This window comes from Pseudopodoces humilis, chromosome 7, assembly GCF_049639895.1.
Source record: "Pseudopodoces humilis isolate 2021_Gansu_Grassland_sample_001 chromosome 7, ASM4963989v1, whole genome shotgun sequence".
In the NCBI taxonomy this organism is placed as follows: domain Eukaryota; kingdom Metazoa; phylum Chordata; class Aves; order Passeriformes; family Paridae; genus Pseudopodoces; species Pseudopodoces humilis.
Genome location: NC_142206.1, coordinates 43,104,442 through 43,118,267, shown reverse-complemented (window position 1 = coordinate 43,118,267; position 13,826 = coordinate 43,104,442). Strand labels below are relative to the sequence as shown.

The following is a 13,826-nucleotide window of genomic DNA, read 5'->3' as shown; positions in this document are numbered from 1 at the left end:
AGTTTGCAAATAATCCTTTGGCTGAAAACTGAAAAAACTCTATGGTAAATCCTGAAAATTAATAGAAAAATAAGCTAAAAATAAATCCTCTTTAAGATTTCAGATCTAGTGTCTCATCCCATTTGGCACTGTGAAAGGTGCTAGAATAAACTATATTCTCTGTAATTTTAAAGAACTGTTCCTTATTTAAGCACAGCAAATAAAATATTAATTTCTGCTGTCTCCTTGGGACTTCTAAATGCCAAATCAAAAGACTCTCTTGCAGTTACAGAAAAGGAAGCTTTGAAATTACCTAAAATGAATATGTTTGATAAGCCTTTAGCTCTCTCTATGCTTATATTAAGCATTTGATGCTTCCAAATTTCTCCACTAGCCATTACACTCCTGACACCGCTTTTCTACAAGCTCTTCAGTTGCCCAGATTGCAGGCAGATTGCTCTGCAGATACTGGTAATTTGGTTTGCTGTTAGGGGGCAAAACAAGGGTGTCTGGTCATTGAGAAACGTCCTTCTGTGGGGAAAATACCGTCTGTGAGTGAAGGGGAAGTGAAGGTGATGGAATTTCTGTACTGGAAATGGTGCATTTGTCCCAGCAATATTCACTTTAAACTAAGCTTGCCATTACTGAGATGTGTAGTTAAACAAATCGCCCCTGAAATCTGTGATCTTCCATGCTGGGCTGTGGCAGCTGGAGCAAAGACCACTCGGGTTGTGCACATGGTCCAAGGTAAGGGAGCTAAGCAAACAATATTTTGGCACTACACATTTATTTTCTCTTGCTGCTCTGTGGTTAATATCAGTTCACTGGCTGAGAAGGAGCACTCCTGTGAGACTGCTTTGGGATACAGTATGAAGAAATACGTGAAGTACAGACTGTGGAAGCAGGTCCAGATAGGTAAAGAAAATCTCAAAGTGCTTCCATACACTTCTGAGTTGACCCTCTCTTGGCACACCACTAAGGTTAAGTCATACTGCCTCATTTAATATGATGAAATATATTGAATTCTGTTAACTGACAAATTTAATTAAATTTGCAGTAAAGCTTGCATGCAAATCCTGGTTTTGTACTGGAATAAAATAGCATAATTTTCCAGGATATAATGAATTATTAATATCTTTATAATGAAATATTTATATTAAAAACCTAGTTAGCTGTCAAGTTGAAAGAAAAAAAAGTCAGATGATGTGTGTATTCAAAATAAATTAGAATTGGGATCATTCTAGCCTTTAGTTACTCAGTACATGTGTTTATATGATTTCACATGCTCTAACCCCGTAGAGTCGTGTCATAAATACATCTTCAACATCAGTCAGAATATCAAGAATAGAATGCTGTAATTTTTATGGTTAATGTGATTAATATTGTCATATTCTAGAAAATGGAAGAATATAATCTTTGCTCTTCAAAGATTTTCAAACTATTTGAAGTAAGCAAATCAGACTCTGGAGTGTGTTAGAATTTTTTTATTTTTTAAATTTATTTATTCATGTTATATATATTTTATTTTTTCCCCTATGTCTTTTCTTTGGTGGGGATAAGTGCTGAAGTATATTCTAACCTCTCTTTCTGTTGTAAGAAGAGCAACCATAAATTGAATATACTTACTTAAATAGAATAATTTTGGGTTTGACTCTCTATTGTAATATATTTCAGTGGAAAGGATCTATAATGACCATTAAGTTAAACTGCCTGACCAAAAGTGTTTTCTGTGGTTTTGATTGTGAGAAGACTCTAGAAAATATAAAAACCTGTATCATGTATGTTACCTGCTATTCCTTCCATTCCAGACCCTATATTACTAGTATAAGAACTTCAGAAATATAAAGCAAAAATTTCTTGGAAGTCCAAACAGAATAATAGTACTAAACAGAGTTGTGTGATGTTGTGGAAATGATGTCATAACTTGGATGGAATAAATAGTGTAAGAGAATCAAATCTTGATTTTTGCTTTCCCCCACCTCTCTCCCCCTCCTCCTTTTTAAAAGGATGCTTAATACAGGAATTTCAATTTACCTTATATCAGAAAAAGTAATTGGTGCTAGAGCAAATTTAAGCCTGGTAATCTGCATAAAAGAGGAAAAGGTGCTAAAAAGTGCATATTATATTATATGCAAGCCTTTTTCCTTTAATGATTCCTTAAATGAGGAAACATCCCTTTCCTCAGCCCTTAAACCATCTAACAACTATGAGGAAATATGCTGTGGAGTGAAAACAAAGAAAAGATGGAAAATATATTTCTGGTTCTAAGTCTTAATTACAACCTGATTGATGACCTTTCATGTTTTGTGCTTCAGCAATGCAAGATACAGCAACCACTGCCACTGTTGGACTGTTTGTGACAGCATTTGTAGCTGCCTTCGTGACTAATAAGTTCCAACACCGTTGTGAAAAGTTACTCTGTAATAGCTTTTACTTTTATTTAGAAGGCATAGAAGAGGAAAAAGCAGAAGAAGAAACGGGGTTGAGGACTTGACCAACACCAGGGAAGGACTGGTAGCTTTCAGGTCTCTTTCTAGCCAGGATCTTTCACAGTACAGTATATCAGAGGTCAATAATGTTATTCTGAATCCTGGATTTATTAAAGATGGGGAAGATAAAGGGAAACAACTGGAAAACTAATTTGTGTAGTTCTTTTTGGCTCATAAAACAATCCTGAGAAGAAACAAAGACACTAGTTGTACCTGAGAAGAACTATCCATGTCCTTGCTGAATTTACCCTGTTCGCCATGTAAATGAGTCTGACACCCAGCCTAAACCCATTTGGGCCCATGGGCAGATTATTCAACATCTTCCAGGTGATTGGCTTTGTCTGGGTAATCAACATCTTCTCCTGCCGGGTAACGCAGGATCTGCCAGTCCCGTTTGGGAATGTGCGAGTTGTGTGCTATTTTCCCCCAGCCACCTCTAGCTGGCACTCGTGTCGGTGCTTTGGGACACGCCATGTCCCCCGCTTGTGCCACGGGGGCTTTGGGCTTCGGTTCCAGTGTTCTCCATAATGTATGTCCTCACACTGCTCTGCACCAGGACCCCCTTCGAAACAACCAGGTGAACCAGGCATGCAAAGCAGCCGAGCGTAAAATCTCTTGTAATTACATGGTTATCTTGCACTTTGCATTTGAGATTTTTCCGTGTTTTTGCGCTTTTTAAAACTCTTAGTTCACCCAGAGAAGAATAAAACTGCAACTTTTTTTCTTCTTCTTTTTACAGTCAGTCCTCATTACTAATTAAGGCTGTTATTGTAGTCTTAGTACGAATGTTAAGATCATTATAATTTCTCAGCTTGCAAGGTTCAGTTTTCTAGGAAGCTCTTTGGTGACTTGCTATTCTCTCAGCTCTCCAGAGTCATTCTCTGAATCTGCTAATGGATGTAAATGTGCACATCTGTGCTTACGTTTGGGCTAATGATGCACATGTTCATTTTGCATAAGTGTCCTTCCAGCTGGAGTCTCGCAATTGTACTGAGGTTAGAAGTTAATTCCTCCATAAAGACATTTCCATATGCAAATTGCTCTCTGAACTATTTAAAGGCAGAAATAAGATTAGTATTACCATACTATTTATATTATTGGGATTGTAATACTCTTACAGTTTAGCAGCTTAAACATAATTTGGTTCATAGGCGTTGTATTAACTTTCTTATCCACAATCCGCGAAATTCATCAGCGTCCAACAAAGAAGTGAGGTAGGTGCCTGTTAATTTGTATTAGAAGTGTGCAAACGAACTCACCAGTTACAAATCAATAGCGTTGTATTTAAGCATGCCCGTTGAATAATCCCGAGCAGAAGGAGATTTTGTTTGCGTTATCGATTGTTATCTGCACATTACTATTTATTTTTGCCCGTGGGTGAGCGGAGACGGCAAAGTCCGTCGGCTTTGACTCGCATTTTGACGCGGGGGCTGAGAAACGTGGGAGGGATCGGTGTCGGGAGCGCGGGACGAGCCGCCCTCTCCGCCACCTGTGCGGGGGCCCGGCCGTGCGCGGCGGGCAGCGGGGCCCGGCACCGCCTCGGGGCGGGGCGGGCCCGGCCAATGCGGCGCCGCCGCCAGCGCCCAATGGCGGCGGCGCGGGCGGGCCGGGCTGGAGCCGCCGCCGGCCGCGCCGGGAGAGCGCCCGATGGAGCAGCGCGCCCGCCGGTAGGTGTGTGGGGCCGGGCTACTGCGGCCCGCGGGGAGGAGGGGGTGCGCCCCGTGCTCTGCCTTCTGAGCGCCGCGGAACGGGGGCCGCGGCTCGGGGCTGGCGGAGGACGTCAGAAACGGGAGCCCAGCAACCCTAAAGTGAAGGCAGGTGGCATTGCTGGCGGGGCTGGGGCCGCCGCCTGCCCCTCGGTGCTTGCGGAGCGAGGCCGCCCTCGGCTGCGCGCCCTGACGGAGCCGAGCTTCCCCTCCGCGCTGGAGCCCTTTCCCCGGCCGGGGTCGTGGCAGCGCTCCCAGCCGCCACCATCTATAGCGAGTGTGGAGCCGGTTCCCCCGGTGCTCGCAGCCCCCCCGAGGGCCGTTCCCCGCGGAGGTGTTGGTGCCGGGCAGCCCGGCACCCCTCGGGATGTGCGGCTGTGCCGTACGAGCGGGTCGGTGCTCTTGGGCTGCGGAAGGGTTAACGCTCCTTAGCAGCGGCACGGGGAAGCGGCTCGTGTCCACCTACCCCTCAGCTGCTCTGTGTAATTACTCATGGTTTGGACTTTTTTCTCGCTTGGGTCCGCTGAATTGTGCCGCTTTTGAAACGCTTTTCTGCGGTTCAGATATTGCAAGGCAAACAAAAATCGCTCGCTCATCTTTCTGTTGTATTTGAATACGCTATGTAAATTGTAGGTTTAAAATGCTCAAATTACGCGTTTCCATGCAAAGTGGATTTTTGTGTTGATACACAATCAGACAGCCTTTTCCCTGCCCATTTGTTTAGTTCATGTGTTAAGTATTCTTTCTGCACTGCATCTCCACTTTTCTCTATAGATTCTTGCTAATTGTTTTGTAGATTATCTGGTTGTAATCAGCCTCAACTTTTCTGATCTTTTTTTTCCCATGGCTTAATCTTTTTGAGACTTCGGGTTTCCAGAGACACAAAACTTTAAAAAATGTTTGGCTGCTTGACTAGATCGAGTGATGCTTTGCAGCTCATGTCTTCTCTTACTTTAGTTATGCCTTTTGCTGGGAAATATCCTTAGGATAATACTGCAGTACTGGTTTGAGGGCAGTTTTAGTATTGTCGAGGCAAAAAGTTGGCACACGTTGGCATTTCTTGTGAATCAGATACGAATCATTCTTGTCTACTTGTCTGGGCAAGTAAATTTCAAACTACATGTTCCTTGGAAAATGATCGTGTTTGCTAATTCTGGCATGTGACTCCGATTTTGTTTTTTCTTTTCTCTGCCAAGGTGATGGAAACATACCGTGCATTACACAGACAAGTGAGATCTGGACTTTGCCTTAATATTGTCCAGATGAACAGGTTTATTTGAATAAAGTTTTTGTTACCGCCAAAAAGCTTAAAGAGCAGTTTCCCACATCTCTATGAGATGTATTATGCAGGATTATGCAACACATTGGACTTCCCTAAATACTTAGTTTCCTAATGGCTAAGTTGTCTCTTCTCCAAGAATTTTCAGATTTGATTGATTATAATTTAAAGCAGTGTTTGCTGTGAATTACTTTGTTATGTCATGCTTTTTTTCAGATAAATCTTCTACCTTTTCTTTATATTATCAATGGCTTTTCATTATATTCCTATGGTGCTTTAAAGTACAAAGTGAATAGCAGTAACTCCCTAGCAGATCTAGGATACAGGTTTCCTTATATGTAGGAATACAGCTGGCAACTTTAGTGATCTCTGCTCTTTTATAGTTTTGGCTTTTAAAATATTTTTAAAATATTTTTGCCATCAGGAGCATGACCATTAAACCTTCCAGTATGAAAAAAGGGTCAGATTTTTTTTTTCTCTCACGTAATGCAGTGTATCTCAGTTCTGACTAGTTGTATGCTCTTATAATTTGTGTCCTTTGTTATCATCAAGAACAGAACAACATACAATGGTTTTTAACTGCAGAGCTTTCCTTAACTTGAGTTCCTTGTATCCCTCACTACATCGGTGGAATATTAATACTTTGTGTGGTTGATTTAGGTTACAGTCCAAGGGATGCAAGGTAAAAAGGTAACAGCTACATCTCACTAGTGGCCAATTCTCCATGTCGAGTCCTTGTTTGTGCTGCCTTGCCAGCTGTCTTGTTAAGAACTAGCAGCTGGTGCTGTTCTCTGGTTGAGAAACCCAGACTGTGTGTGGGTGAAAACCATATTGTGAGTGGGCTAAATACATCATGTTTATGGAGTCCGTAATTTTCAGCTATCTCAAGTCTGGCATCAGCAAGTGAAGATGAGAAGTGGTATCTAAGTGTGTTACAAACCTCTCAAGATGTTTTGTTCTGCAAGGCTTCTGTTGCCCCTAAAGCAGTGACTTTTCCAGTCAGTGAGACAGTTTCCAAGCTGGCATCAGCTATAAGGTCATGGCTTGTGGATTCTCCTGCTCTGACATTTGGCTCCTGGTAGTGCCCTTTCTTCGTGCAGGTTTTAACCCAGGTACTGCATGGAGGCTTTATGCAGTAAGCTAACAGAATCAATTTTGAATTGTTGGAGTCTTCTTCAAGTTAAAGGCCGTCTTTGCGACACCATCAGCTTTCTCTTTGGAAGCTGGAAAACAAAAAAATTCATTAGGAACTAAGCTATAGAATTATAAGGATTCATGTGGTGGTGGCAGTCTTCTAACATAAACTTTGCCATCTAAAAGTTGTGTTTATTTAAGACAATCATTTAAATTAACTCTGCTGGTTAACTAGGAAAGGACAACCTTCAAAAGGCAATTCTTGGCCAAGTTGTCTGAACCCTTAGTTGCATTAAAAAAAAAAAAAAAAGGATAAAGTACTCAACTGCAAAACCAGATTATTTTGTCCTCAGATGTCTTAGTCATTTCTTTGGAGTCTGTCATGACGGATGTTTTCTTAGAGGATTGTGAATTCTGCTAATGGAGGTAATAACTTCATAAGTGGTTAACCTCAAGGAAGGAATGCCTGTCTTTGCATGTGTCGGTTATGACCATGTGTTGTCTTCAAGACTATAGCTGTAATTATAACCACAAGAATTTGAGTCCTAGGAAATTAGAAGCCTTACAACTTAACTTGTACATCTGGAAACTTCAGGGATTAAATCTTCGCTCCTTGTAGGTGGCAAAAGGTTTACCAGGGCCAGAGTTTTAAACAGGGCCAGAAATCCATTTACAGGTGTATATGTGGGTAAGACTGCTTCCCAGGAGGGGATTATGTATCCTCTATTGACTTCTGCCATTAATTTTCACTGTCTTCTAAATGTTCAAGTAAAATGAGTGGTGTGGAATGGCCTGTTTTTTTCAAAACTGAAAGGGGAGTAAAATTTCAGAAATTGTGATTGAAAAAATTGAAAAGACACAGTCCTGTGGCAATACCAGGGAACTCACATCAGTGTTCCAGATTTCTTTTCTTTTCCGTAAAAACTATGGATGCAAATACATGAGTGCATTATTTAGAGTAGGAATGCACTTTTAAAATTAATGTCCTGATCACCTGCATTTCTGCAGTTCAGTTTGCATCTTGGAGCACATAAACTGATTCTGTTTGGGATAAAACTGAGCAGAAGGAGGAGCTCATTTAATGTACTCCTGCTAATGCAAATTCAGTCTACAGGGTCATTTTGGAGATAATTGTAAGTAAAAACCACAAAAAAGGTAGTGTGACTGTTGTGCCCTTAATGCTAAGTATTTCACTCCACCACTCTGCTCCTACTGGTAAGATTTTATGCTGTTTACTAGTGTAAACTTAGGATATAGTCTCTTGACCAACTTGACAACCCATTTTTAAATTTAGCATAATCATTATTATATATTGACAGAAAAAAAATACAAGAAAAAGAATAACCATTGTAGAACAATGCTAAAAGAGTTAATAGCAGACATCAATGCATCCCTTAGATAAACATAGAAACAAATAGTGCTCTTTTAATAGAAAATAATCTTAAAAGAAGTAGGTTACTGGAATGTATAGCTTTCTTATACATCAGTTCTATATGATACAGTTTCTGAAGGGAAACCATAAAATTAAAGAGCTTTGAACTCATCAATCCCAAAACTCCTTCAATAGGTGCTTTTTTGACAGGAAGTATTTCCCGTAATACTGAAAATATTTCTCAGCAGTGATATGTTAAGGTTTGTCAATAGCTGCAGTGAAATGTCTAGAAATGTGTGTAAGATTCCTTGAAGTTTGCACCCTTAGGTGTGAAAAACACATGCAACTCTAAGTTAGTTACTATACTCTTCTTGGAGGGGGATTCACCTCATTTGAAAACAGATCAGGCAAAGGACCCTCTGGAGGTGTTGTGTTCCTTCTACTGACTATAAGCAGAGCATCAGGTGACTATCTCAGATGTCTGACTGGGTGTCTGGAGTTAAAGGAGGTGTGATTCATCTTGCTTTATTAAGGTAACTGAACAAAATGTCTCAGCACAACTCCTCCAGCTTGAAACAGAGGGCAGAACTGACCAGTGCGCTTCAGGATCCTACAGAGGTGCTCTAGTAGTTGAAAACTATGCTTATATTCGAAGAGCAGACAGTGTGCTCCAGAGCTGAGGTTCAAAGTGGAGCTCCTGGTCCAAGGGCAGCAGACCTGCCTGGTGAACTAGAGAGAAAGGATGTCTTTTTGCTGAGTTGTTTCTTAATTCATGATGCTCTTTTAGGCCAAGTTTTAGTTGGCATTTATAGATATGAATATTTATAGAAACCAGTTCTCTGTGGGCTCTTGGGTCTGCCAGCTGTGAAATGAAAGAATTATTTTCAATTTACTTTTTAAATAGGGGGTGGCTTTATGATATAGTAATTTTGCTATCTGAATCAGGGGGCTCTGGTGAACAGAAGGTACTATTTTGCAGAACTTCATGGTGGTTTTGTGGTTGTGTGGGTGATGGAAATGCATGAAGAAACCTCTACTAAGCAGTTTTGAAGAGAAAAGTATTACTAGGTGCAAAACTGAAACTAGGGCTGGTCAAGCTCCACAGCACAAGGCCTGTTTATTTTCTAATAGAGCAGTTTCAATTGAATAGCTGTAAGGAAGCATTTGGCCTATGAAGTTTAATGATTAGTTGCTGTTTAGTTGCCAGCTGCTCCTAATGATAGAAACTTGCCAACAGAAATGCTCCTTTCTTTCTGATCCTCACTAGGTTGTTTCAAGTTCACCATAGTTCAAGTATTTACCTGGCTAAGGCTTGTATTCTATATATAAAAATTATACATGGTGTAAACATCAGGTGCATGTTCCCAAATTTTTCCTATGTTATCCAGTACATGGGTTTAGCATGAGGAATGAGATTTCAGTTGATAGGTGCATGGATTACTTTGGCTGCATTCACAGCCAGAATCTCAAGTGTCACTGAAGAGGATAAAAATGAGATAGAACAGACTTGGCAGATCTGGGCTTTCCTCTCCTAAATAAAATGTCTCTGTCCTCTGCAACTTAATCATCAGTCTCTCTGAATGGAGGCAGCTATATCAGTTTACCACACTACATGTGGGCTCAGAGCTTGACACAGCGTTCAACTCTTTTTTTTTTCCCCAAAAAGTTTGCAGATTCTCCCTGTATCCAGTTCAGGCTATTGATAGGAATGTGATTGGAGCTGAGGCTGACTGAGGGTAGCCCCATACCTTTGGGAGCTGCAGCTTCAAACAGCTACATTAGTTCTTCAGTGACACTGAAACAGGCACTAACTTTCAAGGGATAATCCTTTCTTGTCGTGAAGTTTGTCTTAAAAAAAAAAAAAAAAATCCTAATTCTGCTAATTTTCAGTAATTTCTAACATGCTTTTGTGTCTGTGTGAATTATGTGTCAAATTTACAACTCTGACACAATGAGTCTTGGTAACAGTGTCCTCTGTCCCTTTGTGGTCCTGTGCCTTTATGAAAGAGGAAGTAAATACCTCAGATATTTTAAAATCTACTTGTCTGTATCCCACTGCCAAAACTTGTGGGATATGGTATCCTTTGCCAAAGGTTAGCAGGATTCAGCCTCCCCAGAGCTGCCAAGAGAGCAGTAACACTACATTAGCATTGCCATGAAGTGGTATTTCCACATACCATAAGGCTGCGCTGCTGAGACTGAATGTGGGCTGAGGAACAGAGTAACCATGGTCATGTTTGGTTACGTAAGGCTGGGTGGGAGGTGGAGGTGACCTGACTACACTTGCTTCCATTTCCAGAGCAGCTTCAGTAAGCAGCCATGCTGCCAAACACACTGCACTTCTGGGAGCGATACCTAGGAGGGGTTGCACAGGCAGGATATTCAGATTCCAAACCTTTTAATGAAGAAAGGCCTTACTGTATGACCTGAGTGCCCAGCATCCATCTCCAGTGCTTTATGTTGTTTCTTTCAATGGAGTGAAGTCTTCATAAAGTTCTTTTTTCTTTGTTTTCCTGACTGCACTCTAAAGTTTTCAAGGTAACAATAAACTTGTCTTCAACTTGTGGTGGCTTGGATGGAAAGGGGTTTCTTTGGTGGTTTTTGATCTTGTGCTTTTGTGGTTTTTTTTTACGCAGTTGCTCTACTAAAGCACTTGCATGACACAGAAGAGGTCATGCATTAACCGGAAAGAAGAAAGTTATGCAATATCCGACAGCACTCAGAAATGTAACATGAATTAAATTCTTGTCTAAAAATTTGGGATATCACGTTGCCGAAGACCAGCTGAGAGCCAGAATATGTTCATGACTTTGCTTCTCTTCCCATGTGACTTTGATCTTACTCTGTAGGTTTCCGCATACGTAATGCAGAGGGAGAGCACAGTTCTAGCCATATAGAATGGCTGGTCGCCTGCTGCAGTTGAACTTCACATGATTTCATTAGGAGCTGTACTGAAAAGACAAGGAGTAGTGGGTACAAACTGAAATAGGGGAAATTTAAGTTAGACATTAGGAAGAAATTATTTACTGGGAAGATGTTGAGACGCTGGAACAGGTTGCCCAGGGAAGTTATGGATGCCCCAACTGTGACAGTGTTCAGAGCCAGTTTGAGTAAGGTGTCCCTGCCTATGACTGGGGGGTTGGAACTAGATGACCTTGAAGATCTCTTTAAAGCTTTAACATTTTATGATTCTATGATTAAATGATAAAATAAATGTCAGCTATTTGAAACTGTAGCATAAGGTTTTTGAGAAGGAAAGAACAGGGAAATGTACTGCTGTACATTTATCTGCCTTTTCCTTTCTCTTCTTTTCCTTTCTCTTCTTTTCCTTTCTCTTCTTTTCCTTTCTCTTCTTTTCCTTTCTCTTCTTTTCCTTTCTCTTCTTTTCCTTTCTCTTCTTTTCCTTTCTCTTCTTTTCCTTTCTCTTCTTTTCCTTTCTCTTCTTTTCCTTTCTCTTCTTTTCCTTTCTCTTCTTTTCCTTTCTCTTCTTTTCCTTTCTCTTCTTTTCCTTTCTCTTCTTTTCCTTTCTCTTCTTTTCCTTTCTCTTCTTTTCCTTTCTCTTCTTTTCCTTTCTCTTCTTTTCCTTTCTCTTCTTTTCCTTTCTCTTCTTTTCCTTTCTCTTCTTTTCCTTTCTCTTCTTTTCCTTTCTCTTCTTTTCCTTTCTCTTCTTTTCCTTTCTCTTCTTTTCCTTTCTCTTCTTTTCCTTTCTCTTCTTTTCCTTTCTCTTCTTTTCCTTTCTCTTCTTTTCCTTTCTCTTCTTTTCCTTTCTCTTCTTTTCCTTTCTCTTCTTTTCCTTTCTCTTCTTTTCCTTTCTCTTCTTTTCCTTTCTCTTCTTTTCCTTTCTCTTCTTTTCCTTTCTCTTCTTTTCCTTTCTCTTCTTTTCCTTTCTCTTCTTTTCCTTTCTCTTCTTTTCCTTTCTCTTCTTTTCCTTTCTCTTCTTTTCCTTTCTCTTCTTTTCCTTTCTCTTCTTTTCCTTTCTCTTCTTTTCCTTTCTCTTCTTTTCCTTTCTCTTCTTTTCCTTTCTCTTCTTTTCCTTTCTCTTCTTTTCCTTTCTCTTCTTTTCCTTTCTCTTCTTTTCCTTTCTCTTCTTTTCCTTTCTCTTCTTTTCCTTTCTCTTCTTTTCCTTTCTCTTCTTTTCCTTTCTCTTCTTTTCCTTTCTCTTCTTTTCCTTTCTCTTCTTTTCCTTTCTCTTCTTTTCCTTTCTCTTCTTTTCCTTTCTCTATTGATTTGGTGTATCCAACTAAATTATTATATGTCCTCAAACAATGGAATTTTGAAGGATTGAATCACATTCCTATACCTGTGTGAAAACTGGAGATGTTTTTTCCATGTACCTGTAAATAGTGGTTTGGTTAGTTTTGGTTATGTGCAGCCTGTGCATGTAGATACTGCTATAGCACTTGTGTCCCACTGGCTCAAGCCAGGCATACAAGAGGGTGCCACTGCAGAAGCTTCCCCAGCAAATGATTTGGCCTCCAGGGACCTTCTCCAGGGTGTCTGCACAGCTCTGTCATGCACACAGTATGCAGTGCTCCCTGCTATTCCAGTTTTGACAGTTTACTTTTACAGTAATACCCCTACCATTGAGTGATCATCCATTGTCCCACTGTGTGGCAACTGGTAAATATGAATTTTGGTGTATAATAATACACAGTTTTTAACACCCTGCATGCTTTGTAACTGGGCATTTGTGTCAGATTAAAAGATGATCTCATGGAAGCCATGTAATAAGGTTGGTATTAATTACTTGATGCCCTCTAGCATGAGGTTCAACCAGTCCTTCTTCCTGCAGCTGATATCAGACTTGCATTGTCTCCCTGTTGTAGCTTCCTCAGCAAAACAGTGAGTGTAATAAAATACGAGTGATTTGCTGCCTCCCTATGCAGGGGCCTGCATCACTCACACCATGTACCTCTGCATCGCTTAAAAGGTCGCACCTAGATCGATGGCCACGTGTCTTGGATTCCTCTTTTGGAATGCACAAGGTTGCCTGCTGCCTCACAGGCACTATCATCGGGGTACTAACCAGAGACTACCACTTACTAGTGTGTGTTAGTAAAAACAAAACCAAAACCAAACAACAAGAAGTGAAGGGTTTTCTCCTACCCTCTGTTCTACATCATGCTGGTATACCATACATTCTTATGTTTTGACAACTAAATACAATTAAACACAAATGCATTAGACAGTGCCATTGCAAATATACTCTTTTGTACTGTGTATGAACTTGACTTGTCACAAACTTTGTTTCTACTTCAGATACATTTTTGGTAATATTATATAAAATACTGGGTACTTTTAAATTCAATATTTGTACAAGCTTTTTTTTTTTTTTTTCCTAGAGCTGGTTCTTTTCATTCTCTTGAAACAGGAGTATCCATGCTAAAGGACTAGAACCATCATGTCTAATGGGCCTATATTTAGGCTGTCTAAAATAGAGAGTGACAACAAACATGATATTTGTGGGTTGCCCTGAAGGACTGCAGTGTCCTGGCTTCACATTAAGTTGTATTTGACTCTTCAGACACTGGAAATGAGGAAAGACCGGTTGGATCATCAAAAGAATTTTCTGCTAGGGCAAGCTTGTTCCCTGTGATATCTCTTCCAGAGTATTGGTTTTTGTCTGGCTTTGAATATACAAGAAGGGTTTCCTTAAACTGGGGGACAACTTCACATTTTAATATTGCCTTTATCTATAACAATCAAGAAGGATCTCCTTTGTAACAAAAATCCCTTTTTAAACTCAAACTCTTATTGTTGGAAGAGTGCTGCTGATACAGATTAGATGTTATAAAATATGTCACAAATACAATTATAGAGAAATTATTTATATGTAAATAGTTGTTAGCTATATGGAAATACAAAGG

General features: G+C 40.2%; 1 protein-coding gene across 4 annotated transcripts in view; it reads left to right on the top strand.

Moving 5' to 3' along the window:
* Nucleotides 1-2,438: 2,438 nt before the first annotated feature.
* The window catches only part of STON2 (stonin 2), a 75,808-nt gene continuing 64,420 nt past the window's right edge, over nucleotides 2,439-13,826 (top strand). The window contains exon 1 of one of the 4 annotated variants that reach the window (XM_088057318.1): nucleotides 2,439-3,045. The gene's annotated coding sequence lies outside the window, so the exon portion shown is untranslated. Of the gene's footprint in view, nucleotides 3,046-4,081; nucleotides 4,136-4,218; nucleotides 4,283-13,826 lie in introns of those variants that run through there. The other 3 variants (XM_005520209.3, XM_088057319.1, XM_088057317.1) reach the window with 3 other exon arrangements.